This window comes from Chiloscyllium plagiosum, unplaced genomic scaffold (assembly GCF_037043375.1).
Source record: "Chiloscyllium plagiosum isolate Xiang-an unplaced genomic scaffold, Cpla_swu_hap1 HiC_scaffold_14, whole genome shotgun sequence".
Lineage (NCBI taxonomy): Eukaryota > Metazoa > Chordata > Chondrichthyes > Orectolobiformes > Hemiscylliidae > Chiloscyllium > Chiloscyllium plagiosum.
Genome location: NW_028270152.1, coordinates 67,212,467 through 67,240,216, shown reverse-complemented (window position 1 = coordinate 67,240,216; position 27,750 = coordinate 67,212,467). Strand labels below are relative to the sequence as shown.

The window sequence follows — 27,750 nt, the reverse complement described above, 5'->3', positions numbered from 1 at the left end:
ATTTACTTACACCAAATGGACGTTGGTGGTTTACAAAAACAGCTCACCCACCAGCTTCTCAAGGGTGATTACAAACAGGCAATAAATGCTGGCCCAATGTATGACACCCACTGTCCACCAAAGAATTTTTTAAAAAAGCTACAAATTAGATTTCTTTCAATTAATTCCGAAACTGATGGATGTCAGGAATCTTCCACATTAGTGCAGTGGATGGATGGATCACAGGACATTTCCAGCAGGGTAAGAGTTCTGCTGAATGGCAACGTTTGTCTGTGATCCCAGCTCGTAGGTCTAGAGCTTGGATTTTGGAGTGATGCCCATCCCTCTGTCCCCCTCCCAATATAACCATAGAGTCCACCTGTTAACTAGGGGTGTTCCTAGGGTCTGGTGCATGTCCAGACAAGTGGGGAGGGTCTGATAGAGTGAGCAGAAATAGAAGGACGTGAAGTGCCCGTTAGCAGACTCAAAGCTCTCACATACAGGTGTGAACACTGCCCTCCAGTGGAAATGTTGATTAACCACAGATAATCACAGCATTAACACAGAGGGCAAGTCTTTCATTTCAATTGTTTGACAGGATGTGGGCATCATGTGCAAAGCCAGATGTTTGCAGCTCGTCTCACGAGGTGGCAGTGGTAAGTCACTTTTTTTCAACCGCTATAGTCCAGGGATGAAGTTACTCCCTTGGCACTGCCAGAATGTGGGGGTGGTCCAGGATTTTGACCCAGGACACTTTGATTTAGAAGGGAACCAAAGGCTGAGGCGGGGACCCCATAATAGGTTAAATTGCTCACTTCTCAAGATCCTAGCAGCCAAATTGCTACAACTCAATGTCAACTGAATAAAAATACATGCACAATGCTCTTGGAACAGTGAACTGATTGCTAAGTGCACACAGCTAAGTTGCTTGGCAAGACTGAGCCACAATTACCCTTTGGTTTTCCAAGATTATTTGGGTGATGAATGAGGTTCCTGTTGAAGTGGTATAGACTATTTCATGACTGTTGTAGACCAACAGGATCCTAGTTGCTGGAGAAAGTCATTGAATCTCTACAGTGTGGAAGCAGGACATTTGGACCATCGAGTCCACACTGATCCTCCAAAGAGCATCTAACTCACACCAAACCCCTACCCTATAACCCTGTATTTCCCATGGCTAATCCACCTAACATGTACACCTTTGGACTATGGGAGGAAACAAGAGCACCATGCAGAAATCCACACAGATACAGGGAGAACGCGCAAACTCCACACAGATAGAAATCAGGTGCTAGAATTGAAACCGCGTCCCTGGCATGGTGAGGCAGCAGTGCTAACCACTGAGCTACAGTGCCGCCACAAAGTCTAGCATCCTTTCCAGGATTCTTTAATTCAAACACACAGTGAGGTTTTTGTGAATTGTGTTTGTGTCTCTATTCCCAGAGAGTTTTATTTCGTCTCCTCTCTGCCGCCTTCACACACCCCCTTCAAACCACAATTCTTCCCTCATTCCCCAGCTGTTAGCAACTGTTTAGCAACTCAACAAGCTCAACTGCAGAATGCTAGTGGATCAATGTGAGGACATGGTCATTTCAAATCAATCTTCCTTTTTTTAAAATCAATATCATCAGCTACCAAGAAGCAAAAAAACAGATGGTGACAACACTGGAGCAGGCTGAACTCCTTCGGCCACTATTAGGCCTGAACTTTAGGTACACACTGGGAATGCCAGAAGTAAAATGGATGCTCACAATGCAAGACTTAAATAGGTTTCACTGGCTTAGTGGTGCATAGTCCTCTGATTCCAAACAGATTTCAGTTTGGAAGAAACCCAAAACTATAGTGTTATTGTGAGCGGAGAAGATGGCATAAAGAACTGTGTCCCCTGACACGAAAGCATGCTCCCTATCCAGAGTATTTGGGAGTGAGTCTAGGTAGGAATTTGCCCTTCTGGGCACATCGTAACAATATTGCAGCAAAAGATAAAAGTGAGAAACACCTAATTTTTGGGAGGCAATGGCTGGACTGTTATCGCAATAGTCCAGCAATGGCTGGACTGTTAATCCAGAGACCCAGGTATTATTGTGGAGACTTCGGTTCAAATCCTGCCAAGGCAGATGATGGAATTTGAATTCAACAAAAGCTGGGATTAAGAGTTTCATGTCAAATGTTCAAACAACCCATCTGGTTGACTAATGTCCGTTAGGGAACAAAATTGCCATCCTTAACTGGTCTGGACTACATGTGACTCCAGACCCTCAGCATTTGCCCCTTCTGGGCAATTAGGGATGGGCAATAAATGCTGGTCTAGCTGGTGACACCCTTTACCCCATGAATGAATTAAAAACAAATCAAAATTGTTGGATCTTCAAGGAGTGCCTCAACACTCCACACCTCAGCTCTTGCCCTTTCATTTCTCCAACAATGTACAGTTGCCTGACAGAAGGTGATTGTATATACATCTTTTTAACACTCAACTGAATGCAACAATCCACATCATAACTGGAACCCTCTGCTCAGCACCCCTCCCCTGGCTTCACGTCCTCCAAAAGGGAAAAAGAAAGAAAAAAGTTTTCAAAACAAAACATTACTTGGAAATGAATTCACTTTTGTATAGGCCCTCCATTTTGAAGTTGACAAGATGAATTGGACCAGCGTGTTTTGTTGGCCTTCTGTATTGGCTTTCCTTGCTGTGCGATCAAATGTCAGCCACAGGTCCACTGCCAACTGCAGGAAGTCCAGAGGATGGTTGAAACTCCACCTACTCATTGCTCTCAGTTCCAATTCAGAAGATTGAGATTAGGTTCTACAGTGGAGATTTGATATAGGATTGCCTCTTACCATATACCACAGGACCCTGCAGGAAGGCTAAATGAGTATTAAATTTGTGCACTGTGAGGGAAGGGGGTTATGGTTTCCCTCAATTGGCCAACTGAAGGCCACAGGTCAAGCTTGCTGCCTAATTAAGGAGAGCAATTGGCATGGCATAGCTGGACTGCCAACAGAAATCCCTCCAGTACTTAAGCAGCAGCTGTTACAAGACGTGTGTGCGAGTGAAAGTGAGAAAGAGAGAGAGAGAGACACACACACACACACAAGATGGAGACACACCCACCCCAATTCAGCTGGGTCACCATGGTAAAGGGGATTCTCTCAATAGGATGGCTCCTAGCTTCCCCCCCACCCCACAACCCTTGCAGGAACTTGGGGACTGACTGGAAGTGCCTGATTGATGCTGGAAAAAAATGCCTGATCAACAAACTGAGTTGGCAATTTTGAAGGTGGGAAGGCAACTGGGAACTGGTATATCATTTGGCCAGCAAAGTGACTTTATGTACCGCCTACCTCCATTTACACTTGTTCCCAGCATGGCCTAAAAGTTCAGCTTCTCCTCGGAGGGTCAGTGTGGATGCGATAGGCCAATGGCCTGCTTCCACATTGTAGGGATTCTATGATTAAAGCAGATGTCTGCTCCTGACTGTAGACTACTCCAGTAAGTTGCTTCAGGTCTGTGGATACTGTGTGGAACAGCAAGGGTTAACGATCTAGCTAAAATGTGTTTACCACATGTCACCCAACTTGCACTAAAACTAAGAGTGATCTGCTCTCTCAGGCATGACTGATGGTGTTCTGGAAACATTCTGGCCACGTTTCTCAACCACACTGGTGCACAAACCGAGCAAGTCACGTTGTGCTGGTATATCCCACTTCATACCGAGAGGCAAAGAAACCACATCCTGTTACACGCTCTGGCAGTCACAAGCCTGGACTCCCTCCTTGAACACACTCTGGTTTCTCAGCTGAAGAAACATAGGAACGAACATATCAGTTAGGAACAGGCCATACAGTCTCTTCAGACTGCTCCACCATACAATAAGATCATAACTGATCTAATTAATCCAAATCCCTGCTCCCCACCCCCACCAATTCTTGGTTATCAAGAATTGATCCAAAGCTGCCTTAAAAATATCCAAGGATTCACTGCTTCCACGCCTTTTCAAGGAGACAGCTCTCAGAATAAAATTCTCCTCAGCACTTCTTAAACAGGCAATACTTTTGTTTTTAAATGATTCTTATTTTGGGATTGTCCCATAAGAGGAACCTCCTTACCATATTGATTACAATCAACCCCCTCGGGATCTTATGCATTTCAGTCAAATCACTAATTACTCTTCCAAACTCTAGCAGATTCAGCTTAGACTGTCCTACCTTTCCTTATAGGATAACCCACCCATTATAGGTTTGAGTCTAATAAACCTTCTCTAAACTGTTTCTAACAAGTTATATGCTTCTTTAAATAAGGAGACAAATGCTATGCACAGTATGACAGATATGGTCTCATCGACACCGTGTGTAACTGAAGCATATCTTTCCCACTTTTGTATTCAATTTTTCTTGAGATAAATGATAATATTCTATTAGCTTTTTAAATTACTTGCTGTACCTGCGTTGTGACATTTTGTGATTCATGCACTGGGATAGCCAGATCTCTCTGCATCTCAGAGCTCTGCAGTCTCTCATCATTTAGATAATATGCTTCTTCTTTTATTCCTCTGTCAAAATGGACACAATTTCTTATTTTACTACAGACACCATTTGCCAAGATCTTTGTCCACTCATTTAACCTGTGTCACTTTGTAGCCTCTTTTTGTCCTCTTCACAACATACTTTCCTAGCTTTCTGTGTCTCATCAGAAAATTTGGCAATCATGCCATTGACCTTCATCTAATTCATTTATATGGTGTGAAAACCGTTCTTGTCCCAGCAATGATCCCTGTGGCACACTACTTTATTACATCTTGCCAAATAGAAAAAAGAAGCATTTATGCTTATTCTCAAATTCCTTGTGAGCTAATCAATCCTCTATCCATGCCAACATATATTATTTTACTGAATAACCTTTCAGGCAGCACCTTATTAACTACCTGCTGAAAACCCAAGTAAATCGACCAGTTCCTCTTTATCTACAGCTCAATACATCTCAATAAACTGGTTAGACATGACTTCCCTTTCATAAATCTTTGTGACTCTGCCTGATCATAACTGGGGAAGAATATTATATTTAAACAGAAAACAGAAGTTGTCTATGGCAATTGGTTCCAGCAAGTTTGGAAAAGACCCTAACTCAAGCAGATTAGCAGAGGTTGAACGGTAACTGGGACCTTGTGGAGGAGATGATCAGTATTTCAGGGGTGGTCAGAGTTTGAATTTAGTTTTGGACTGTGTTTTCTGAAAACAAAACAGAATTAGCTATGATGCTACAGCACGAAGATTTGAAAGCTTTCTGCTTAACCTCCCACTGGCAGCTCAGAGAACAGAAAACTAAGTAAATGGCTTTATCGGAGTGAACTGTAAAGGTGACCCTGATTGACATCTTCAGCAAATCAACCAAAATACCATCATCTCTGCCTGTGGGACAATGCAATGTTAAAACCACTGAAGTAATCTGGTCAGTTTTGTTATCTTCTTTTATTTATCCCTTAACTGTGTTTGTCTGTCTGTCTTTTGGCGCATTGGTCTGAAAACAAAGACTGTTGGGTTTAAAGCACTGACCAATAAATGACTTTGTAAATGTATTCATTAGCAACTTTTTAAAATTATTGAAAAATACAATAACAAATATCAGTATAAGAAAGAAAATACAATTACAATACAACTATTGTCTACTAACTACTAACCTACCCTATTATACAAAACAAACCCTAACACCGTGCAAAGCAACACCAAAAAAAGAAAAGCAAACAAACACAAAAAAACCCACAAAATACAGAACAGCTATGCTTGGCACAACACTCCCAAACAAAGGAATGGGAACATTGTATATATACCCGTATTAACTCAGGAGACCCCCTCCAGTGCCCAGGGCTTGACAAATCTAACCATCCTGGTTAAACAAACGCCCTAGTTAAGATAACTGATAAATCTATATCCAAATAACTCAAGTAGGGCTGCCATGTCTTATAAAAATTATCTTTTGTGTGGTGCACCATGTTTGTAAAGAAGTCCAAGAGAATGTGCTCCATAATTAATTTCTGCCATCCCACCAAGCCTGGCGGTTCTCAGACACCCAGTTCATCAGAATATTCTTCCATTCACAGTATGCAAGAATATTAAATAGTTTCTTCCCATGCCCGCCTAAAGATGGTAAATTTGGTAGACCTAAGAGGAGAGATATCGGGTCTACTTTGACTTCAGTCCTCAATACCCTATCTCTCCTGCCACGGCGCTCCAATGAACACGGAGCCTGTGGCATGTCCAGAAGCAATGGGTACCTACACTTATTTTACATTTGGAGCATATTGGAGATGCCCCTATTTTTAAACTTCGCCAGACGGTCTGGTGCCAGATGAGCCCTGTGCAGAACTTTTAACTGCATAGCATATGTCCTATTACAGATTAAGATCTTTTGAGTATTTCCCATATTTCAGAAGAGATCTCCACTCCTAGCTCTTGCTCCCAGACCTCACATAACCGGTTAATATCCTGCCACCCAGCAGGCTCTAGAGGGCGCTAACCGAAAGGGTGCTTGTGGAATGTAGCAACAACCACTCTGTATTGGGCTTATAGGGCTTAGTGAGAAGTGTAGTCTTCTTCTGGATGAAATTCCTAACCTGAAAAAAAACGGAAAAGATCTCTGCTGGGTAACCCGTCTTTGCGGCTCAGTTGCTCAAAAGACATCATAACCTCCCCCTCAAACAAGTCTCCTAAACTAGAAACTCCTCTCACTGCCCATAGTTTGAACCCCGAGTCCATCATCCCTGGTCGGAACCCTGGCATGCCAACTATAGGTGTAAGTGGCGAAGTCTTGGATAAACAACCCTCACTGACGCATCGCCCTCCATGCCTTGACTGTACTAATGACAATGGGATTCCGGCAGTGGTCCATACCTATCCTCATATTCTCCATGTTCAACAGGTTGATAAGAGGGCACTTTGCTTGGGAGGCCTCAATATCCAGCCATATTGAGTTTGGATCGTTACCTACCCAATCGCAGACAAAGGACAGCAGGGAACTCAATTGATACCTCCTGATGTTTGGGAAATCAACTCCTCCCCCTCCTTGAGGCAACTGCAATTTAGTAAGTTTGATGAGGGGCCGCCCATGATGTCAGACAAAGGAACCAAACCACCCCGGAAACATTATAGGGAGCATACGCATGAGATAAAGCAAACGAGGAAGAACATTCATCTTAATAAGAGATATTCGGCCCAGCCATGAAATTGGAAGAGCCTTCCATCTCTGGAAATCTCGCCTAATATTGTCGAGCAAATGAGCAAAGTTAATCCAAAATAACAGATCAAACTTGGGGGTAATAAAAATGCCTAGGTAACGGAACCCCGCCCGTGACCACTTAAAAGGGAACTTAGGGCCACCTTCAACTTCTGGCACATCCTTAAGGTTCCCCAAAGGCATATCCTCCGATTTTGCAAAGTTAATCTTATATCCTGAAATAGCCCCAAATGAATTGATACATTGTATCAAATGGGGTACGGAGGTGATCGGGTTCGATAAAAACAGAAGGACATCATCCGCGTACAGTGTAATCTTGTGTGCCCTCGATCCCACTTCCGGAGCGGTTATGTGAACGTTCTGACGAATGGCCTCTGCCAGCGGCTCTATCACCGACGTAAACAACAACGGTGAGAGGGGGCAGCCTTGCTAACTAGCCCTACCAATCGTAAAATTCTCAGACTTCACCCTGTTGGTGCTGACTGCGGCCAGAGGGTGGCGATATAAAACCTCCACACACCTAGCAAAGACTCTAACCAACCCAAACTGTTCTAAGACATAAAAAAGATACGGCCATTCCACCCGGTCAAATGCTTTCTCAGCATGTAAGGAAATCACCAAACCCTGAATCGATCGTTGTTGACAAACATGGACCATATTCAGCAACCTTCTAATATTATTAGAGGAACTACAGCCCCTTATAAAGCCTGTCTGGTCCTCTTTAATAATATGGGGCAACACCCTTTCTAATCTCAGCACCAAGATCTTGGACAGAATCTTGAAATCTGAATTTAATAGAGAGATGGGCCTGTATGAGGCACAATCCTCAGGAACCTTCCCCTTCTTAAGAATTAAGGAAATATTAGCTTCTCTCAAGGATGGTGGTAGGCATTCATGCATATAGGAGTGATTGTATATCTCCAACATTGGCCCTGATAGAATCCCTGTAAACTCCTTATAAAACTCACCCGGAAGACCATCAGGGCCAGGTGCTTTCCCACTCTGAAGTTGCCTAGCTGCCTCCTATATTTCCTGAGCTATCAAGAGGGCATTAAGGAGAGAGGCCTGTTCCAAGGTTACCACTGGGAATCCACTTCCCCAATGACTGTAATTTTCTTGAGTTCATCCCTTCCAACTGTTTCATGATTTACAACCCTATGGGATGTTACTTACACTTCTAAGGTGAAGACCAATACAAATGCTTGTTCAATTCATTTGCCATCTGCCAACTCACTATCAAGAGCACCAATGCTTACATTGTTCGCTCTTTATTTTTTAAATTAACTGTTGAAACTCTTACATTGTTTTTTCTTGCTAGCTTTCTCTCATATTCTAATTTTTAAAAATCATTCTTTTCTGTTTTTAATTCTGTCAAATATTCTGACATACTTGAGATTTTTGCATTATCATATGCTTTTCTTTAAGTCTGATACTATCTTTAACTCTTCTAGCTAATCTCAGATGGTGGGTCTTCTCCTTGAATTTTGCTTTCATGTTAGAATGTATCTATTTTGTGTATTCTGAACTAGTTCCTGAAATGTCTGCCACTGCATCTCTATTGACCAATCCCTTAATCTAATTTGTTAGTTCACTTTATCTAACTCTGTTCTCGTGCACTCATAATTGTTTTTATTTAAGTTTAAAATACTAGGCTTGGACCCATTTTTCTCACTCTGAAGCTGAATGTAAAATGCAATCAAGGAGGTACAGTCTGAAAATTATGGCCATACAATCCAGGGGAGATATTCGGAACACTTCCACAAACAAAGGGTGGTAGATGTTTGGTACTTGCTTCCACAAATGCTGGATCAGTTGTTAATTTTAAATCTAAGATTCGTAGATGTTTGTTAAACAAAATTATTAAGGAATATAGGCCAAAGGCAGTACAGAGGATTACCTGATTATCTGAATTTCGGATTATCTGAAAAAGCTTGCAAGGTCCCAATACTTGGCTAAACTGCATTATCCAGCACTCCATTATCCGAACAAAATACTCCCCGCCCGTGTCATTCAGATAATCAAGGTTCCTCTGTATAAGAGGTTAGGCCACAGATCAGCCATGATTGGCAGAATAGGCTTGAGGGGCCAAATGGCCTACTCCAGTTCTTATGTCCTATCATATGGTTGCTGCTACCTAGGGCTGCCTACTCTAGGAGATCACTACATAATTTCATCTCTTTGCACAATACCCGCTCTAACTGATACCAGAAAACATTGAGGAACTCCTTTGCTTATGTAACATCTATCAAATTAAAAATTCCCCATAATTATTACAATGCCTTTCTGGAAAGCTCCCTTTAATTCTTCCTTTAAGTTCTATAGTTATCATTATTGGCCTGTACACCACTCCCACAAATTACTTCTTCCCTTCATCATTTCTCATCTCTACCCAAACTACTTCCTTGTTCTGATTTCCTGAATTCAGGTAATCTACCTCTGGAGGGAGAATACTGTTATTAAATTACCAGAGCCACCCCTCTACCTCTTGTTGCTGGCTGTCCTTCCAAAATATAAAATATCCTTCAATATTCAGCTCACAAACTATGCCATCCAGAGCCATGTCTCTGCAATGGCTATAAAACCAAACTTTTCTATTTGCATAATTAGTTCATTTAGTTTATTCCATTCAGACACAGAACATTTAATTTTGACTTTTTTTGTAACTTGTAGTCTTAACTATTGAGCTACTCTTTGATTCAAACTCTCTATCCCTTCCTGTCATGATCTAACATTTTCCATAGAAATACCTTTCTATCTTGCCTTGACACTACCCAACGATTTACCGCATCTTCCCAAATTTGACCCTTTTCCACCACCATTTACTTTAAACTCCTCTTTACTTCTCCAATTACATATTGGTCCCAGTACAGATATGGTGTACACCATTCCAATGATACAGTTCCCACTTTATCTACTACTTCTCTCACCTAATTCTTTGAGCCACATATCCAATTCTGTAATCTTTTCTTAATCTGATTTGCACATGGCTCAGATAATAATGCAGGGATTATTATTTTGGAGGTTCTGCTGAATTTGCTGCCTCTTCCTCATGCTGACTATGCAGAACTTCTTCCCTAGTCTTGCCAATGTTCTGGTACCATAAGGACCTCTTCCTTCCACTATAAATTCCTCTCCAGCCCTAAACACTGTTCCCAGGCAAACCACACAGGATCTGGATCACTGCTCTTTGCTGTAGGGAACTGCATCATTCCCCTCACTGTGCTGTTCTCAACTAATGGACTCAATTTTTTCTTAAACTCTAGCATCTTGTGCCTTTGAGTCTCCTGCTCTATGACTCCTACTTGAGCATAGTGTCCAATATTGCTTAATAATGTGTTTGTGAAGCATCTTTCAGGCATTTTATTGTGTCTGAGATGTTAAATAAAAGCAATTTGACTTATTCAAAGGCTTAATTAGCTACAAATAGATACCTTGGTTTGTGTCAGACACTAAGCATCATGCACACTACCTTCTATAACTCCTTGTTTTATACTGAATGGGCACAGAGATTCTTGAATGCTTAGCAGTGTCTCCACCCTCTTATCCTTGTATTCCAATAATACCAACAACTTTCATTTATACAATGCCTTTAAATAACTATCCCAAGGCACTTAACAAGATGATTAAATACAACTTGATCCTGCATCAAGATATTGGACAGAAGCCAAAAACATACAAAGAGGATGACAGTAATTAGCATATTAAAATGAGGAGAGAAAAGTATAGAGAGATGGCAAGGTATCTAGATTGAATTCCAGAGCCTAGGACCACAAATTGGCCTAAGGCATAGAGGGAAGGTAGTCAAGGATACCCAATATAAGCATTTTGGAAGTTTCTGGGCTGTAGGAGATTAGAGGGGGAGGGAGAGGCGGAACAGGCATGGAGAGATTTGAACATCATGATACTAATTGTACAATTAAGATGATGCCAGTCTGGGCAACGCAAGTGACTCAACACAAGATGATTGCTAATTACTGAAGAAGTAGTAACTCATACTCCGAATATTCTGGAGTGAGTGCAGTATTTTAAGGGAGCGTCAGAAAGACTGCCCAGCTTGTCACATGGTGTCAGACACTCAGTTAGTGAAGGAAGAGTTAACTGGAACTCCCAGGCAATGTTGAATAAATTTCCAATAAAACTAGTGGCCAAAAGGCCCCCTTAGGAATAGAGGTTCGACGAGGCATGAAGAGCTGTATGTGAGTTCAAGTGATCGAGACCCAGTGCAGAGTGGGTGAAGGAAAACAAACATCACATATACTTTCAGATAAAATGGTTCTCTACCCTGATGTGCATAATAAGTGTATTAGGGTGGAATTCCTCTTCTATTTGTTAATCTCTGTGTAGTTCCCGGGGAGAGCAAAATTTCATTGTGTTGGAACGGACAGGCCAGCTGAGAAAGCAGTGCTTCAAATTCAATAAAGTCTGCATGGGATCGCCACTCCTTGGAAAAGTCGGCCCAATGTGCTGGAAAGATCACTCCAAAAGATTTTTAAAATTCCAATAGGAGGAGGAATAAACCCAACGAGGTCCCAGTGAGTTGGCAGGTGAAGCTTGATATGGTCACATGGATCAACTCCAGCAGTTTGTGAGGAACATGCCTCCAACCTCACAATTACTCCCCCTTGGTATTGGCATGCATAAATATTATATAGATGTAATCATATTTAAGTGGAAAATTTGACTGAGAAAAATAAATATCCCTATTGTTGTTGTAAAAAGGTAGCAGACCCTGCAGTAGCTGGGAAAGAAATGATGGTTCTGGGGGTTTGGAGGAAAAACTGATGATTGAATACTCAAAGAGTTTGGGTCAAGGTGGAGTAGGGACAATGATAGAGTGGGAATTGGAGATTTGAACGTCGAGAGGATTTGGCAGAAAGAAAAAAGGGAAATGTTTACTTTTGCGGGAAGGTTTTCACAGCCTTTGCCTTGCTCATTCAGTAAGAATACTGCCTTTTTATAATAACCCTCTCCTCAAGGTCAGTGGTGAACAGATACTGCATTATGGAGTTTTCCAGCTGAACTGCATTGTACCATGGATGACTCCACTGTATACTGTCCAATTTGATAGTTGCTTAAAACCAGCCAGTTGCAGGAGCCCTAACCAATCTTCCCTGCTCTCTAATCCACAGACTTTTTAAAGCACCGTTAACTTTGAGATCTGCTTGATCAGCAAAGCATGCCTACTAAAACTGTGTTTGCGTGGCTCAGAACTAAACAACACGACACACTTCCCGGAGCTCACGAGAAGGACTGATTTAACCACACACTAACAACAATCAGCATTTCCACTGTTTGCGATCCTTGCAGCGTGCATCATTTCTGTCTTTAATGCAGAAATGCATGACCAAAATACCTCACAGAAACCCGATTAAAGAGAAGGGAGGGTGGAACAGGAGAACTAACCAATGGTTTGGTCGATGAGATGAGATTAGATTAGATTACTTACAGTGTGGAAGCAGGCCCTTCGGCCCAACAAGTCCACACCGACCCGCCGAAGTGCAACTCACCCATACCCCTACCTCATGATGAGGGGTCGTAAAAGATGGACAGGGTTCAGATGCAAGGCGAGGAGTGTAAAGGACGAAATTCTAGAGTGTATAGTCGCAGCAGTAGAGATGAGATATTAAACTGATCCCGACTGCCATCTGGGGGGAGGGGCGCACAAAGTGACACTATTTCAAAAAAGTGTCATGGTGAGTCGGGGAGTGGGAGCGGGGATTGGCAGTGTTCTCCCCAGTATCCTCTCCAACATCACTAATGCAAATTGCCCAACCAATATCTTAATGCTGTTTGTGGGATCTTGCTCTGCTCAAAATTGCCGCGAGGTTGTGAAATCTAGGTCTTGCTTTCTTTCTTGCACAGACAAGTCAATTGTGCTGTGAACTATAAACCGCAGTGGGGACACGGGCCAGAAATCTCCCCAGGAACTACACGGAGAATAACGAATAGACAGAAGAGAAATTCCACCCCAACACACTTATCAGACACAGCAAGGGCAGAGATGTTTCACAACCTCTCGTCAGCGTGGAGCAACTGGATATCTGCAACAGTAAAATTTAGTGGAAAGGAAACAATTATCATAATTGAGGAGTGTGTATTCTCTTTAGATTTCCTGTAGGATGTTGACCTCTGAACTCCAACCATTCGCTCAGTCTAGATACTTCCTGTAGCAGTGTGAGCAGACCCTGCATTTTTTCCTTCCCCTAATAGAATACAGACCTGCTTCCCACACAGTAAGTGGCACATGTGCAATAGTCAGTTTACAATGTAGATGTGGCAGCCACACACACATGGGAACCCTATAGCATTTCAGACATTATGGTCCAATAACCATTCAGCTGCGAAGGCAGCTGGGACAAGGTTGGGCGGGAGGAAATCAAGGAGAACCTCAAGGGGAAAGGCTCCTTCTCCTTTGCAGCAATAGAGAGAGAGAGAGAGAAAAAGAGAGAGAAAGTACAGGTTGTTCTGTTATAATGCGCATTTCATTAATGCAAATTCTTTGTAACACGATTGATGAATAGGGACACTGTCTCAAAAGCACAAACTTTTAAGTATTTATTGGTTGCAACATGATTCCAGCCCCATTAGTTTAAATGGTGGTGCTTGTACAATTATCAGATGGTAGAAAATTGTTACCTCAGTCTGTGGCTTCTATGTTTGGCCACGGGGCGGGAGGCAGGCGTCCTGATTAATGACCAGTCACCTCCATCATTTGAAGGCAGCAGATCTACGGACCTTGTGAGGTACCCATCATGTGGCCTGAATAATGACATGGTCATATTTAGCAGATGGAAGCCAATGGCTACTGAAGGTCCTTCCTGTCCTACTGAACAGTCACTGGGTACCTGATGAGCAAGAGAAATGTACCATCGCCATTGCCAAACAAAACTCGAATTTCAGTTCATCCCCTGAAATACAGGAGAGCAGCAGAAACGCATGCATTTTAAAATAAGACAGGAAAAAGTATGGGCATTGAACACAGTGGAAAGGAAAAAGCAGCATTCAGAAGTTGGGATGGTCTGGGTGGGGAACTGAAGAGACATCTTCAAAGTGAAGGGATTTGAGAATGATTTTGAAAACGGAAGGAGGTAGAAAGGCACGTGAGGACATAATTAATTATCCAGAATGAGAAATTTTTGGTCAAGACTCAATAGTATCAAGAATGAGCTTAAATTTAACCAACTAATCTGTGTAACACACCCTAACACAGCTCTGTAAGTTTCCTGATACTTGTTCCAAACCAAACCTTCTTCTACTGACTTGCTGAGGCACTTGGCACCAAGAAGTGAGAAGAATCCTAGCTTACTAACAGATCTCTCTCCCTCTCCAGGATCCATAGTGAGCAAGGCGAGTTTGCCAATTCTCCACAATTCCCAAGAATAAAATGAACCTACCTGCTCAAGCATCAGAATACAGAAGGTAGCACGGACAGCTGACTACTGACAAATGTGTCACTTTGAAGCTAAGCTTAGCTTTGAATCTAAGATTCCAAAACACTTTAGGTTAGGGTTCTGCATCGAGTAGGCACATTAGTAAGAGTTTCTTCCTGGTTTCTTGCTCCTCTGTCCTTTGGGAGAATCTTGGAGCTAGATTACACATCCTGACAAAACCCAAACTTGGCCACATTCTCCAAAGCTTTCAATCTCATCACAACAGCAAAGTCTGGGACCGAATTAATTGCCTGTGGTAGACCCTGTTCTATCTGATCCCTGAAGCAGGTAGGCCATTATTATTTCAACACCCAGTTGGAGAGAACAAACAAAAAGCCCTGTACATTCTTTGTGAGAACAAAATCCAACCCACTCTGTTCTGTCTGGGTTTCAGTTATGCAGGAGATTATGGTGGGCCCCTACAAGGAGAGTGCTCACTCCATACTAGACAAACAAAAACACTATTGTATGGGTTTCTTGGTAACAAACCAAGAGGCTTCTGTGCTTGACAGCCAACCAGCTGAATGGTAGAGTTCAGGTCCTGCTCCAGTATTAGCTCTGGCTCTAGATTCAGACTTGACATCCATTTAGAATGGATGGTCTTGTCCTGCTCGTTCCACAACTATCCACCTCCAATTACGTTGGCTTTCAGGAGATTCTAAAGTTCTCCCTCTCACTGCATAGGACTGGTGCCACCCGATGGACTGGCATAAAGACTCTACATTAGCAATGTTCACATCGCATCCTGTGAAACCATGTGTGTTCATACACCACTGCCACACATCTATCCCTGTCCTTTCATGAATTCCTTATCATTCTCCAAATCAGTTATACCCTGAAAGGAATTCCTTCTCTGTCCACTATGCTTTCCACAATAATCAGTCGAGTAAGAGAGTTGGAAGCAAGAGTTAGTGCATTAAAAAGTAATCACAAGCAAACACAGCAGCAGAACATGATGCATGATAAAAATCACAGATGGAATTCTGCGAATAATGGTGAAGAGAGCGTAAACCAACTCTGTCAGGCCTGGTCATTCAGCACGTAGATGAGCGGAGGATGGGGTGTAAACTCCACTAAACTCTGGATGTATATGCAGATGATTTCAGTCTTTAGTAAGGCTTCATTTTAAACTTCCCTTTTTGGCACAATCAGTGCAGAGCTCTCCTCATACCTTGTATGGAACAGCCTCATCACCCATCCACCCTCCCAGCAAAATGGCACAGATGGGCACTTGCGCTCTTTCTCCAGGGCTATGTGTCAATCTTCCATTAGAATCACACCAACAGGAGATGGGAAGAGGCCCATGGAAATTCTGCCCAATGTGGTTTAAAGTGGACTCATGTGGTGCATCTTTGTGAGGGTACAAACAAATGCCAAAGCATGATCTGAGATGTCAGTGTTTCAGTGAGGTATAGATATTTAGCTCACTGGCTCCCCGCCAGCTTTCTGAAGTCAATTAAATCAGAAACGCCTTTGGTGTCACGGAAATGTTAATGTGTGGAAAATTGTTAGCTGATAAAAATAACAGGCTTTGTCTTTTCTAAGTGTTGAGCCATCAGAAGAGTTTCATACCAGTTAAATGTAGCTTGGTACCTTGGTTAGGTAACATGAACAAATGACGACCCAGGGGTTGTTGTTCATATTGTAACTCACTGAAATGATTCAGCTCATGTTTGTCTGACCACTGACTGACTGAAGAATCTTTTTGATCTTTGAAGCAACCTGTCAATAGATTTGGGGCTTTCCCCAGGGAAATTTAGTTCCTTGTTTGACTAAGGTTCTGATGAAAATGTTTTGTCACCTAACAATCTTCAGAGATGCAAAAGATTTTGGAACCAGAATATGGATTTTTTTTCCATCCATGTAATCATTTTTTTTTACAAGAGGTAGAATCATAATACCTGTATTACATTCAAGTCAGGAATATACAAGGTAATGCTCAGTTTTAAATAGTGGATGGGAGAATCTGGTGAGTGTCCTACAATACTGTCAAGTACAAAACGCCACAGTAGCAAGGGCAATTATGCATTCACATCTTGCATGAGTGAAAGGTGAAATTACATTTATAAAGTGCTTTTCACAATCTTTGAACATCTCAAAGAACTTCACAGATAATTGAGTAGTTTTTGAAGTGTAATCATGTTGAAACACAGGAGACGTGGCAGTCAATGTGCGTGCAAATTTCCAGACAGCAATGGGGAATAACTGGATCATGTGTGTTATTGGCATTGTAAAAGGCATAAATGTTGGCCAAAGCTTTGAATCTGCTCTGTATTATAAACCCACTTTAATCTGCCTTATATTACAACCCTCTTTAATCAACTCGGTTTAAATTTGTATTCAGCTCGGAGGGATATGAAACTATCCACAGCAAGAGATTTGTAATTGTGTGTTAATCACAACTGCTGCTATTCTGGGACTTAGTTGATGTGCTCTTTGTGTTTCCAAGCTAAAAACATGTGGTGGTCTAACCATCTGACACAGGCAGTGATGCAGACGGAACAAATCAGTGGGGAATCACCTCAGATGTTAGCCAGAGTGTTGCCTCTAAGTGAGTTAACACTGAGAAGTTGGAAGTTACATATCCAATCCAAGGTCAATGCAAGGAAAAGCAGATTGACTGCAGTCAGCCTTCTGAATACCCGAAAAGCCAGCAATCAGGGAGGAAGACCACAGCCGGAGGAGTGCAAATGACTGCCATGCTTCCCTATATAGTACTGCAGTATTTCATCATTGGCTGTGAAATGCTTTGGGAAATTTGGATTCATGAAAGGCACTATATAAATGTGACATCTTTTGTTCCGAGATGCATTTATGACAAAGCTGAATTCATACATGGGGCAGAAAGGACTGGGAGGATTTGCCAAGACGCACAATGCTCGGGAGGAGGACAAACACTAGCAGAGACCAAGTTGGCTGAATGGTCTGTTTCTGTGTCATAAATTCCAGTTTTATGACATTCTGTAGGAGGATTGGTAATCATCTGGTTGACAATATCCTTGCATCATCATTCCATGGCTACGTCTCTTTGTCGTGCAGGGCTGCTTTAAACAGAAGTGGTTCCAGAATGCATGTAGCTTTAGGATTCTACACTTCAGTCCTTTGGTGTCAGTGTGGCTTCAATGGTTAACACTCAGCTCTGTGTACTACTGGAGGACCTCGAAACCGCAGCAGACAGATCATGCAGTTTTGGTCCTCTTACCCATAAAAGTGTTCTCTGTCCCTAAAGATTGTGGAGGCTAGGTCATTGAACACGCAAAGATGGTTTGAATGGCTTTATTATCTAGAAATCCAAGATATGGGATAGTGGCATTGAACTGGGTGATCAACCATTATCCAGGTAAATGGCGGAGAAGATTCAAGGGTCAAATGCTTCACTCCTGCTCCTATATCCCAATGTTCTATGCTGCTGCAAACAACTTCATCATTGAAGCTATTATTGAGCTTAAACCATGGATAACCAAACAAATGTGACTCAGCGACACTGAAGGAATGATGCATTTCCAAATCTTGGTGGTGAATGGCTTGGAGGGGAACTTAAATATGATGGTAGTCCCATGTATCTACTGCCCTTGCCCTTCTAGGTAGTGGATGTGGTGGTTTGGAAGGTGCTGTCCAAAGAGCCTTGGTCAGTTGCTGGAGTGCATCTCATAGATGGTACACTCTACTGCCTTATGTGTTGACAATGACAGGTGTGAATTTTGAAGAGAGTGATTGGGTGACAATCAGGTGAGCCTTTTTGAGCTGCATGGCAGCAAACCTTTTGAGTTTGCACTCATGCAAGCAAGTGGGGAGTATTCCATCACACTCCATTACTAATGACTTGTGTATTATAGACAATGTACAGACTTTGGGAAGACAAAGGGTCAGGATGTATATGTATTTGGAAAGGCAAAGACTGATTCAGGATAGTCAACATGTCTTTGTGCGTGGGAAATCATGTCTCATAAACTTGATTCGACAAGGTTCCCCATGGGAGACTGCTTAGCAAGGTTAGATCTCATGGAATACAGGGAGAAGTAGCCATTTGGATACAGAACTGGCTCAAAGGTAGAAGACAGAGGGCGGTGGTGGAGGGTTGTTTTTCAGACTGAAGGCCTGTGACCAGTGGAGTGCCATAAGGATCGTTGCTGGGCCCTTTAATTTTCGTCATTTACATAAATGATTTGGATGCGAGCATAAAAGGTACAGTTAGTAAGTTTACACCAAAATTGGAGGTGCAGTGGACAGCGAAGAGGGTTATCTCAGATTACAACAGGATCTGGACCAGATGGGCCAATGGGCTGAGAAGTGGCAGATGGAGTTTAATTCAGATAAATGCGAGGTGCTGCATTTTGGGAAAGCAAATCTTAGCAGGACTTATACACTTAATGGTAAGGTCCTAGGGAGTGTTGCTGAACAAAGAGACCTTGGAGTGCAGGTTCATAGCTCCTTGAAAGTGGAGTCACAGGTAGATAGGATAGTGAGGAATGCATTTGGTTTGCTTTCCTTTATTGGTCAGAGTATTGAGTACAGGAGTTGAGAAGCCATGTTCCAGCTGTATAGGACATTGGTTAGGCCCCTGTTGGAATATTACGTGCAATTCTGGTCTCCTTCCTATCGGAAAGATGTTGTGAAACTTGAAAGGGTTCACAAAAGATTTACAAGGATGTTGCCAGGGTTGGAGGATCTGAGCTACAGGGAGAGGCTGAACAGGCTGGGACTGTTTTCCCTGGAGCGTCAGAGGCTGAGGGGGTGACCTTATAGAGGTTTACAAAATTATGAGGGGCATGGATAGGGTAAATAGACAAAGTCTTTTCCGTGGGCTGGGGGGAGTCCAGAACTAGAAGGCATAGGTTAGGGTGAGAGTGGAAAGATATAAAAGAGACCTAAAGGGCAACTTTTTCACGCAGAGGGTGGTACGTGCATGGAGTAAGCTGCCAGAGGATGTGGTGGAGGCTGGAACAATTGCAACATTTAAAAGGCATTTGGATGGGTATATGAATAGGAAGGGTTTGGAGGGATATGGGCCAGGTGCTGGCAGGTGGGACGAGATTGGGTTGGGATAACTGGTCGGCATGGACGGGTTGGACCGAAGGGTCTGTTTCCATGCTGTACATCTCTATGACAGGACATGTGTCAATCGAGTTCCCAGCCCCTGATCTGTTCTTGTAGGCCACTGTATTTAGAATGGGCGATCTACGTATGTTTGGTCAATAGTAGCACCACAGGATATGGATAGTAAAGGATTTAGCAATGGCAATGCCATTGAATATGAAGGAAAAATGGTTGGAAAGTAGAAAAAGGATCAGACATGCATTTATGTAGCAACTGCCATGGAAACCACTTTAGAGCCAATAAGGACGTTCTTTTTGAACAATTATCACTTCTGTAACATAGAAAGCACAGCAGCTAACTTATATGTAGCAAACTCATACAAATAATGAGGAGATCATGATCAAATTGTTTTTTTTTTGTGTGATGCATTGGTGAGATAAATTCTGGCCAGGATACCGGGGTGGCTTTCCCTCTTCTTCAAAAATAATGTCACACGATTGTTTTCATTCACCCAATCAGTAGCTGGTTTCTTAGTTTTATGGCTTATCTTCAAACAACTCCTCTAACAGTGCTCTACTCTCTCAGTGCAGCTTTTGGTGTGTCAACCTCAACGTTTGCTCTGAAATCCTGGAGTGGGATTTGAACTTTGTATCAAATTATTCTAAGGCAAGCGTGCTGCCAACTCGGTCAAGGTCGACATAAAAGATTCTCTCTTGTTGAGGTGGCCATTGTCTGGCATCTGTGTGACATTGATGGTACTTGTCACTTCCCAGCCTGAGACTGGATGTTGGTCCCAATTCTTGCTGCTTGTGGACTTGGCACGCTCAGTACCTTACAGGTTGGAAGTGTTACTGAACATTGCACAATCATCATCATCATCGTATGGGAAAAATCCCCATTTCTGACCTTATTATGAAGGGAAGCTTACTGATGAAGTAGCTGAAGATGATTGGGTCGAGGACAGTGCTCCAAACAGCTCCTGCAGAGATGTGCTGGAGCTATGATGACTGACCTCCAACAACAACCATCTTGCTTTTGCCGGGTGTGACTCCAACCTTGCCCTGCCATAAATATGACCCATCCCTAAATATGCTGAAAAAGTGGTAGTGGGTGTTCCTCCCCAGTGAGCACCATCTTAGGATTTCCTGGATATTAATCCAGTAATGAAAAGGGAACACTAATAGATATCCAAATCAGGATGACAGATAATTTGGTGTTTCCAGGTTTCCCTTGCAAAGCCTCAGCTCTACTTTAGCAGCATACATTACCTGGCAAATATGCCATACATTAGTGCATGTTAAAAAATGTACAGGTTACATGGATTGGCTATGTTAATTGCCTGTGGTCCACAAATGCGTAGGATTAGTCATGGGGCATGCAGGGTTACAGGAAAGGGTCAAGTAGTGAGTCTGGGTGGGATATTCTTCAGAGAGTCGGTGTGGACTTGTTGGGCTGAATGGCCTGTTTTCACAGTGTAGGGGTTCTGAGGATGTTCCAGTATTAGAGTCAGTGTCAAACTGCACGGAAACGGATCTAAAACTATATCAACAGCAGATGTATAATTATAATATGGACAGTATTGGAAATCCTAACTAAAATATTTTTAAAAGTGAATGAGTAAAGAGCTGACAATATTTTATATTGGTGCTGCTATTTCAAAAGTTAAAATTGGAAAGCCATGTGCAGGGATCATGACTCACAATTAACCTGTGTCCACAGCTTGCTATGCAGGTCAGGTAACAGCATGTCAACTTTGTAATGCTCCCTCATTGTAACGAAGTCTGCATGCAGTCGACACCATTCCAATTTTACACTTTCCCTCACTGTAATGTTATATCCCTGCTGATATTATCACTGGACAAGTCAAATCCCAGACAGAAACCTAGCTTAATAGGTCACATTTTGATTTAAGAAGTGGTCTCTCAATGAAATGTAAGCACACCAAGCTGCAGATTTTGCTTTAGCAATATAACATAAGTTTATTTACAAAAGAAATAAAGACAAAATAGAATAAACCAAACTAGTGACTTATTCAAAGATTTTTAAACCTACAGTAAAAGTACAATCCAATTACACTGTAATCTCAAAATACTCCTTCATAAAATGAAAGGTTTTTGTAAAACACCATTCATATAGTAAACAAAACACCATTTGTACAATATTCATATCAGAGTCCCTATTTCTAATAGCATCTTAGGAATTCCTGGATATCAATCCAGTAATGAAAATGGAACATTAATAGATTTCCAGGTCAGGAGGATGGTTTACATCACTCATGATTTTTACTCATTAGGCAGAAACTGCAGACAGCTTCTTCCTGGAGTTATTACACAGCTAGTGTTAAACATTCTCAGCTTTAAGTATCCTCTTCAGGATATTATCCTGATATTTCTGGTCTGGGACTATTATTAACTCTTTACTCAAAGGTAATGTAATTACAGAGTATCTTTCTCTTCTCAGATGTATGGGGCAAGCATCTTAAACAAAAACATCACAGGACTGCTCTGTACTCAAAGTAAAACTAGAAAACAAACTTAAAACCATCTCCTGACCTTCTAATGTAGCTTGTTTCATCTTGTTTGGTCATAAAATCCTACCTATGTCTACCAAAAAAAAATTTAATTTTAAAGCTTCAAAAATTGTTTTAAAAGAAAATCACCATGACTACAGAAAAACCGACAACTTTCAGACACACAGAAAACCCATATTTTCTTTACTCAAAAAACAAAAATTCAAACTTACAACAAATTATTTTAAAATATGCATTCCAATCATACAGTCTACATCACACGAATGCCAAATGTTCTCTTAAAACTCATTCCACCTGAATCATTTCCTTATTTAACAATTTGAACTGTCGTTCCAGATAAAAACTTAAACATGGTAAACGGCAGCTGTGTGGATTAAATGTGCTTTATGTTTAACAAAAGCACTCCTTACTCCCGCTATCATTTTCTTGTCTGAAGGCTGTTATTTGAGCTCTCCCGGATAATGTGGCTGGCTCAAAGATTGCTGTCTTCACCATTATTCTAAACGTCTTCAGCTGATCAGATAATATCACGAAGTGCATTCGAGCCACAAACCACAGTCGTTGCCATGACAACAACACAATACAGATGAGATCTGAGCAGGACATCCTGTTTTACAAAATGCAAACATATTCGTTTCTGCAAACGACAGAGGCCAGAGTCGCAGGCAAATTATATGTCCTCTCTCTGTGTAATTAGATTGTTTCTCTGAAGGTTCAACAAATGTTATTTCTGGAGTACAATAATTCCAAGGAGGGCAAAGGTCCACTTATATATTCCAGCATCCTCCCATCCCACCAGCCTCCATCAATACATGATAAATTGTGCTTTCACAATCCTCATAACATCTGCTAGGTGATTGGAGAATGCCAAAATCTCAGATTGAGGGAAAGGAAGCACAGGGTGCGACACACAGTTCAAAACACTCAAGGTTGTTTGTACAGTGAGACGACTTTGAGTAAGGTCACTGCATCTTGAGATACTAGTTGTTCTGCATTATATTGGAACAGCGCCATAACCCTGACCTTCAGTGTGGGAGCTGCTTGACAGGAGAGTCACACGGCATAGGGTGGGTGGCTCAGATGCTGTTATCTGGGGCACAGTGTTTGGTTTTGTTCAGCATAGGAAGTGTTACAGATTAAAGACACAGGGCGAGATCTTGTAGACATCCGAGTGATGTTGGCTAAGTCAACATCTCCAACAGAGTCAGGCAACAAGTATGGTGAGGCTCAACTCAATTTCCAGAGAAACCTGCTCCATCTTTTATGCTTTTCACAAGTGATGTGGTGAGATACTCGCTAGGCAGCAGTGCAATGCTAATTGACAGAGATTGTTGCTCAGTAAGCATCTTGTTAACAGCCCAACTCACCCATTAATATTCAGCCTCTCAACATAATAAAATGGACAAACAAGCTCTACATCAGAAAAAGTCACGGAAACCACAGCAGGTACTGGGTGAATTCAGCTCACTGCTTAATCCAAATAACATTCGTGTTGGACACTAGGCACTAAATCTCAAGACACACACCACTGGCACCAGCCATATGCTTCCCAACATATACCAGTCTCCAGGAACCCTCATGGCACGTCTCCGAGCCACTTACAGGAGGCTTCAGCACTTCAGTACTGCATCTCAGGGTGCACTAGTTTCTCTCATTGTAATGCTGCAGCAAGGGACACTATGCACTCAGGGACACACACCCAGCTCATGGAATCGACCAGACTGCAGCTTCAGGCTCTTCACTCACTGTCATAGCACTCTCTCGCTCTGAGCCTGCCTGGATGCTCACAGCATCTCTGTTCTGCTCTGCACTGCCTTGCCAATTTTCACTTCACCCCTCAGCCAGAGAGTCCAGGCACATATTACTGCTGGCTTGCCATGTAGCGCAGACAGAGAGTCATCGTTGTCAGCAGATTTCTGTAAAGTCAGAGAAGATAGCTTTTGCTCAGGGGGTCTTGGTACAGTAAGTCAAGGGCAGCCTCTAATATTAGTCCAGGCCGTGCTCGGGGCAGTCAGAGACAGAATCCTCCCCTTAAAAAGGAGAGAGGAGCTGAATGTTGATCAGCACACCACCTGCCTTGAGTCTTTCTGCCCCACTGTGGGCTTGTTTACTTCCTGAAATGAGAGAGAAGCAGATACTGAGGAAAATGCAAGTGAGTGGCATAGCTATTACCTGTCGGTGCAGATGGGGAGGTGTCCAAGTGAGTAGGTAATGCAGAAAGCATGCAGTGTTAGTGGTATTCTGAGCTGGAGTGGGTGAGAGCCAGTGGGGAAGATGTTGCAGACAATAGTGAAAGTGGTAGAGCATGTGTAGAGAGGCAGAGATAGAATAAGTGTGTGAGGTAGTAGAGATACAGAAATTACATTTACAGTGTTGGAGTGAAAAAGAACGTTGATCTTCTTCCTACTTTGCTGTGTATTCCTCCAGATGGCGGAGGCTGCTCTATCCCAGGTTGGCAACCATGGACCAACTAGCATAGTCTGCCATCATGGCCACCACTGCAGGTGCTGAGGGAAGAGGAAGATTCTTCTGTGCACCATCTTGCCTAGCGGAATCTCCAGGATCTTGTCTGCAAACCCCGAGTGCCATTTCCAAGGTACGTGCCAGGAACCATGCAGACGTTTAAAATGTGACACAGGTGCTAGGTTTGCCAGTGAATTCTGGGATAACTGCTGAGTAGCAAGTTGTTCCTGGATTGGCAGATGGTAGGATGTGGTGGAAGTTGGACGTGAGAGATGCCATTGGAGTGCGGTAGATAATTTGGCAGGATAATGATGAGAGAACTTGCTAGGCATCACGTCGGAAAACGCTCCAAAAGACTCAAGGCAACTCGGACTTAGCCAAAATAACAAAGAGATTCAGCCCTGAGAGTCTGACAGTGTGGCACACAGTGGTAATGCTCAAATCTGAAGGTTGTGGGTTCAAGTCTCACTCCAAAGAAATGTGCATGTAATCTCAGCTGACATTCCAGTACAGTACTGAAGGAAAGCTACTGTTGGGAAGTGCTGATGTTGCCTTTTGGATTGTTAAATAGAAGCACCATTTGTCCATTCAGATGGACATAAAATACTCTTGGACACTACTTAAAAGAGGACTGAGGGAGTTCTTATGTCCTAACCAATATTCATTAACACTAAACACATTACTTGATCCTCATTGGGTGGCTCAGTGGTTAGCATAGCTGCCTTACAGTACCAGGGTACAATTCCACGCTCAGAAAACTGTCTGTGTGGAGTTTGCACATTCTTCCCATAGCTGCGTGAGTTTCCTCCACGTGCTCCGGTTTCCTCCCACAATCCAAAGATGTGCAGGTTAGGTGAATTGGCTGTGCTAAACTACTACCCATAGTGTTCAGGGATGTGCAGGCTATGTGGATTAGCCATGGGAAATTCAGGGTTACAGAGTTAGGCTGGAGAGGTGGGTCTGGGGTGGGTTGCTTTTCGGACGGTTGGTGTGGACTTAATGGGCCGAATGGCTTGTTTCCACACTGTAGGGATTCTATGACTCTATTATCTCATTGCCTTCCGATGACCATACAATCATGACTACACACCAAAAGTGTATCACTGGCTGCCTGAAAGTTGTGAAAGGTGCTATCTAAAGTTCTTCTTTTTACTTCAGAGTTGAAGAAAAATTATAAATCTCTAATTTGTCTAACATTATTCATCGAAAAACAAAAAGCAATCAAAAGCAATGTATTTTTCCTCCTGTGTTTGGGGTGTGTGCGCTGATCTGAATGTTGCTGTGAGTTTTGTGCTCATCATGGAAAGTGATGGTGAGTCTACGCTTTCGAAGAACAAAAGGAACAGGCTCTTCAGCCCACCAAGACAGCATCAACACATAACACCTTTCTAAACTGAAAACCTTCTGCCTCTACACAGCTCATATTCCTCTATTCCCAGCTTATTCATGTATCTATTAAGATTCCTCAATAACGTTGCTATTGTGTCTGCTTTTACCACCTCTTCTAACAGCACATTCTAGGCATTCACCACTCTAAATAAACATGTTCCTCACATCTCCTTTAAATTTCCCTCCTTTCATCTTAAATGTATGTTCCCTAGGAACAAGACTCCAGCTATCCATTCTATCCACAACCCTCATAATTGTATATATTTCTACCAGTCGCCCCTCAGCATCTGACAATCAAGTGAAAGCAAACCAAGTGTGTACAATCTCTCATCAAAGCTAAATATCCTCCAGACATGGCAACATCCTAGTAAACCTTTTCTGTAGCCTCTCCAAAGCCTCCACATCTTTCTGTATGCAGCTAAAGTTCCATACAGCTACAACATCACTTGCCAGTTTGTATACTCTGTGCCTTGACTGATGAAGGCAAGCATACCGTACCGTACCGATGAAGGGAGTTTCAAAGAATGAGAAGTGATCTCAATACAATTCTGAAGGAGCTTGACAGAAGTTGAGAAATGTTGCCACTGGATGGGGAATGTAAAATACAGGGGCACAATCACAGGAAAAATAATTTGACAAGGTTCCCCAGGGTAGACTAGTTTGTAAGGTTAGATCACATGGAATCCAGGGAGGGCTGGCTAATTAATATAAAATTGGCTTGAAGGGAAGAGACAGAGGATGGTGGTAGATGGTTGTTGTTCAGGCTGGAGGCCTGTGAGCAGTGGCGTGCCACAAGGATCAGTGCTGGGTCCTCTGTTTTTCTTCATTTATATAAATGATTTGGATGTGAATATAGGAAGTATGGATAGTAAATTTGCAGATGACACCAAAATAGGTGGTATAGTGGACAGTGAAGAAGATTATAAAACTATAATGGGACCTTGATCAGATCGGCAAATGTACCCAGGATTAGCAGATGGAGTTTAATTTAGATAAATGTGAAGTGTTGCATTTTGTTAAGGCAAACCAGGGTAAGACTTATATAGTTAATGGTAGGAGTGTTGCCCAACAAACAGACCTAGGACTGCAGGTGCATAGTTACTTGAAAGTGGAATTGTAGGTAGATAAGGTGATGAAGGCAACATTTAGCATGCTTCCCTTCTTTGGTCAATACATTGAGTATTGGAATTGGAAGTCATGCTGAGGTTCTAAGGAATATTGGGGAGGCCACTTTTGGAATATTGTGTACAATTCTGGTTGCTCGTCTATAGAAACGATGTTGTTAAACTTGAGAGGATGCAGAAAAGATTTATAAATATATTGCTGGGGTTGGAGGTTTGGTTTATAGGGAGAAGCTAAATAGGCAGGGGCTGTTTTCCCTGGAGGGTCAGAGACTGAGTGGTGACCTTATGGAGGTTTAGAAAATCACGAGAGATAAATAGGGTGAATAGATAAGGTCTTTTTCCCAGATCAGGGGAGTCCAAAACTAGAGGGCAAAGCTTTAAGGTGAGAAGGTTCTTTCTGCAGATGCTCGTGTGTATATGGAATGAGCTTGCAGAGGAAGTGATGCAGATTTTGAGGTGGTGAGATGTTAAAGGGTTAATTTGTTCCGTTGACATGCGAGAAATTGGATGTCCCAGTGAGAGGGTAGTATGTTTCTCTGACTTGCAGGTAGAATGTAAAAATTTTAT

At 42.4% G+C, this 27,750-nt stretch overlaps 1 protein-coding gene and 1 long non-coding RNA gene across 3 annotated transcripts in view; one reads left to right on the top strand and one right to left on the bottom strand.

The window, feature by feature from the left end:
- The window catches only part of LOC148147981 (uncharacterized), a 114,900-nt gene that overhangs the window by 42,695 nt on the left and 44,455 nt on the right, over nt 1-27,750 (top strand). The window contains exon 2 of the long non-coding RNA XR_015759427.1: nt 24,635-24,803. This is a non-coding gene — a long non-coding RNA (uncharacterized LOC148147981). The remainder of the gene's footprint in view (nt 1-24,634; nt 24,804-27,750) is intronic.
- LOC122559172 (ras association domain-containing protein 1-like) overlaps nt 1-27,750 on the bottom strand; it is an 88,108-nt gene that overhangs the window by 49,796 nt on the left and 10,562 nt on the right. The gene's annotated exons all lie outside the window — the stretch shown is intronic.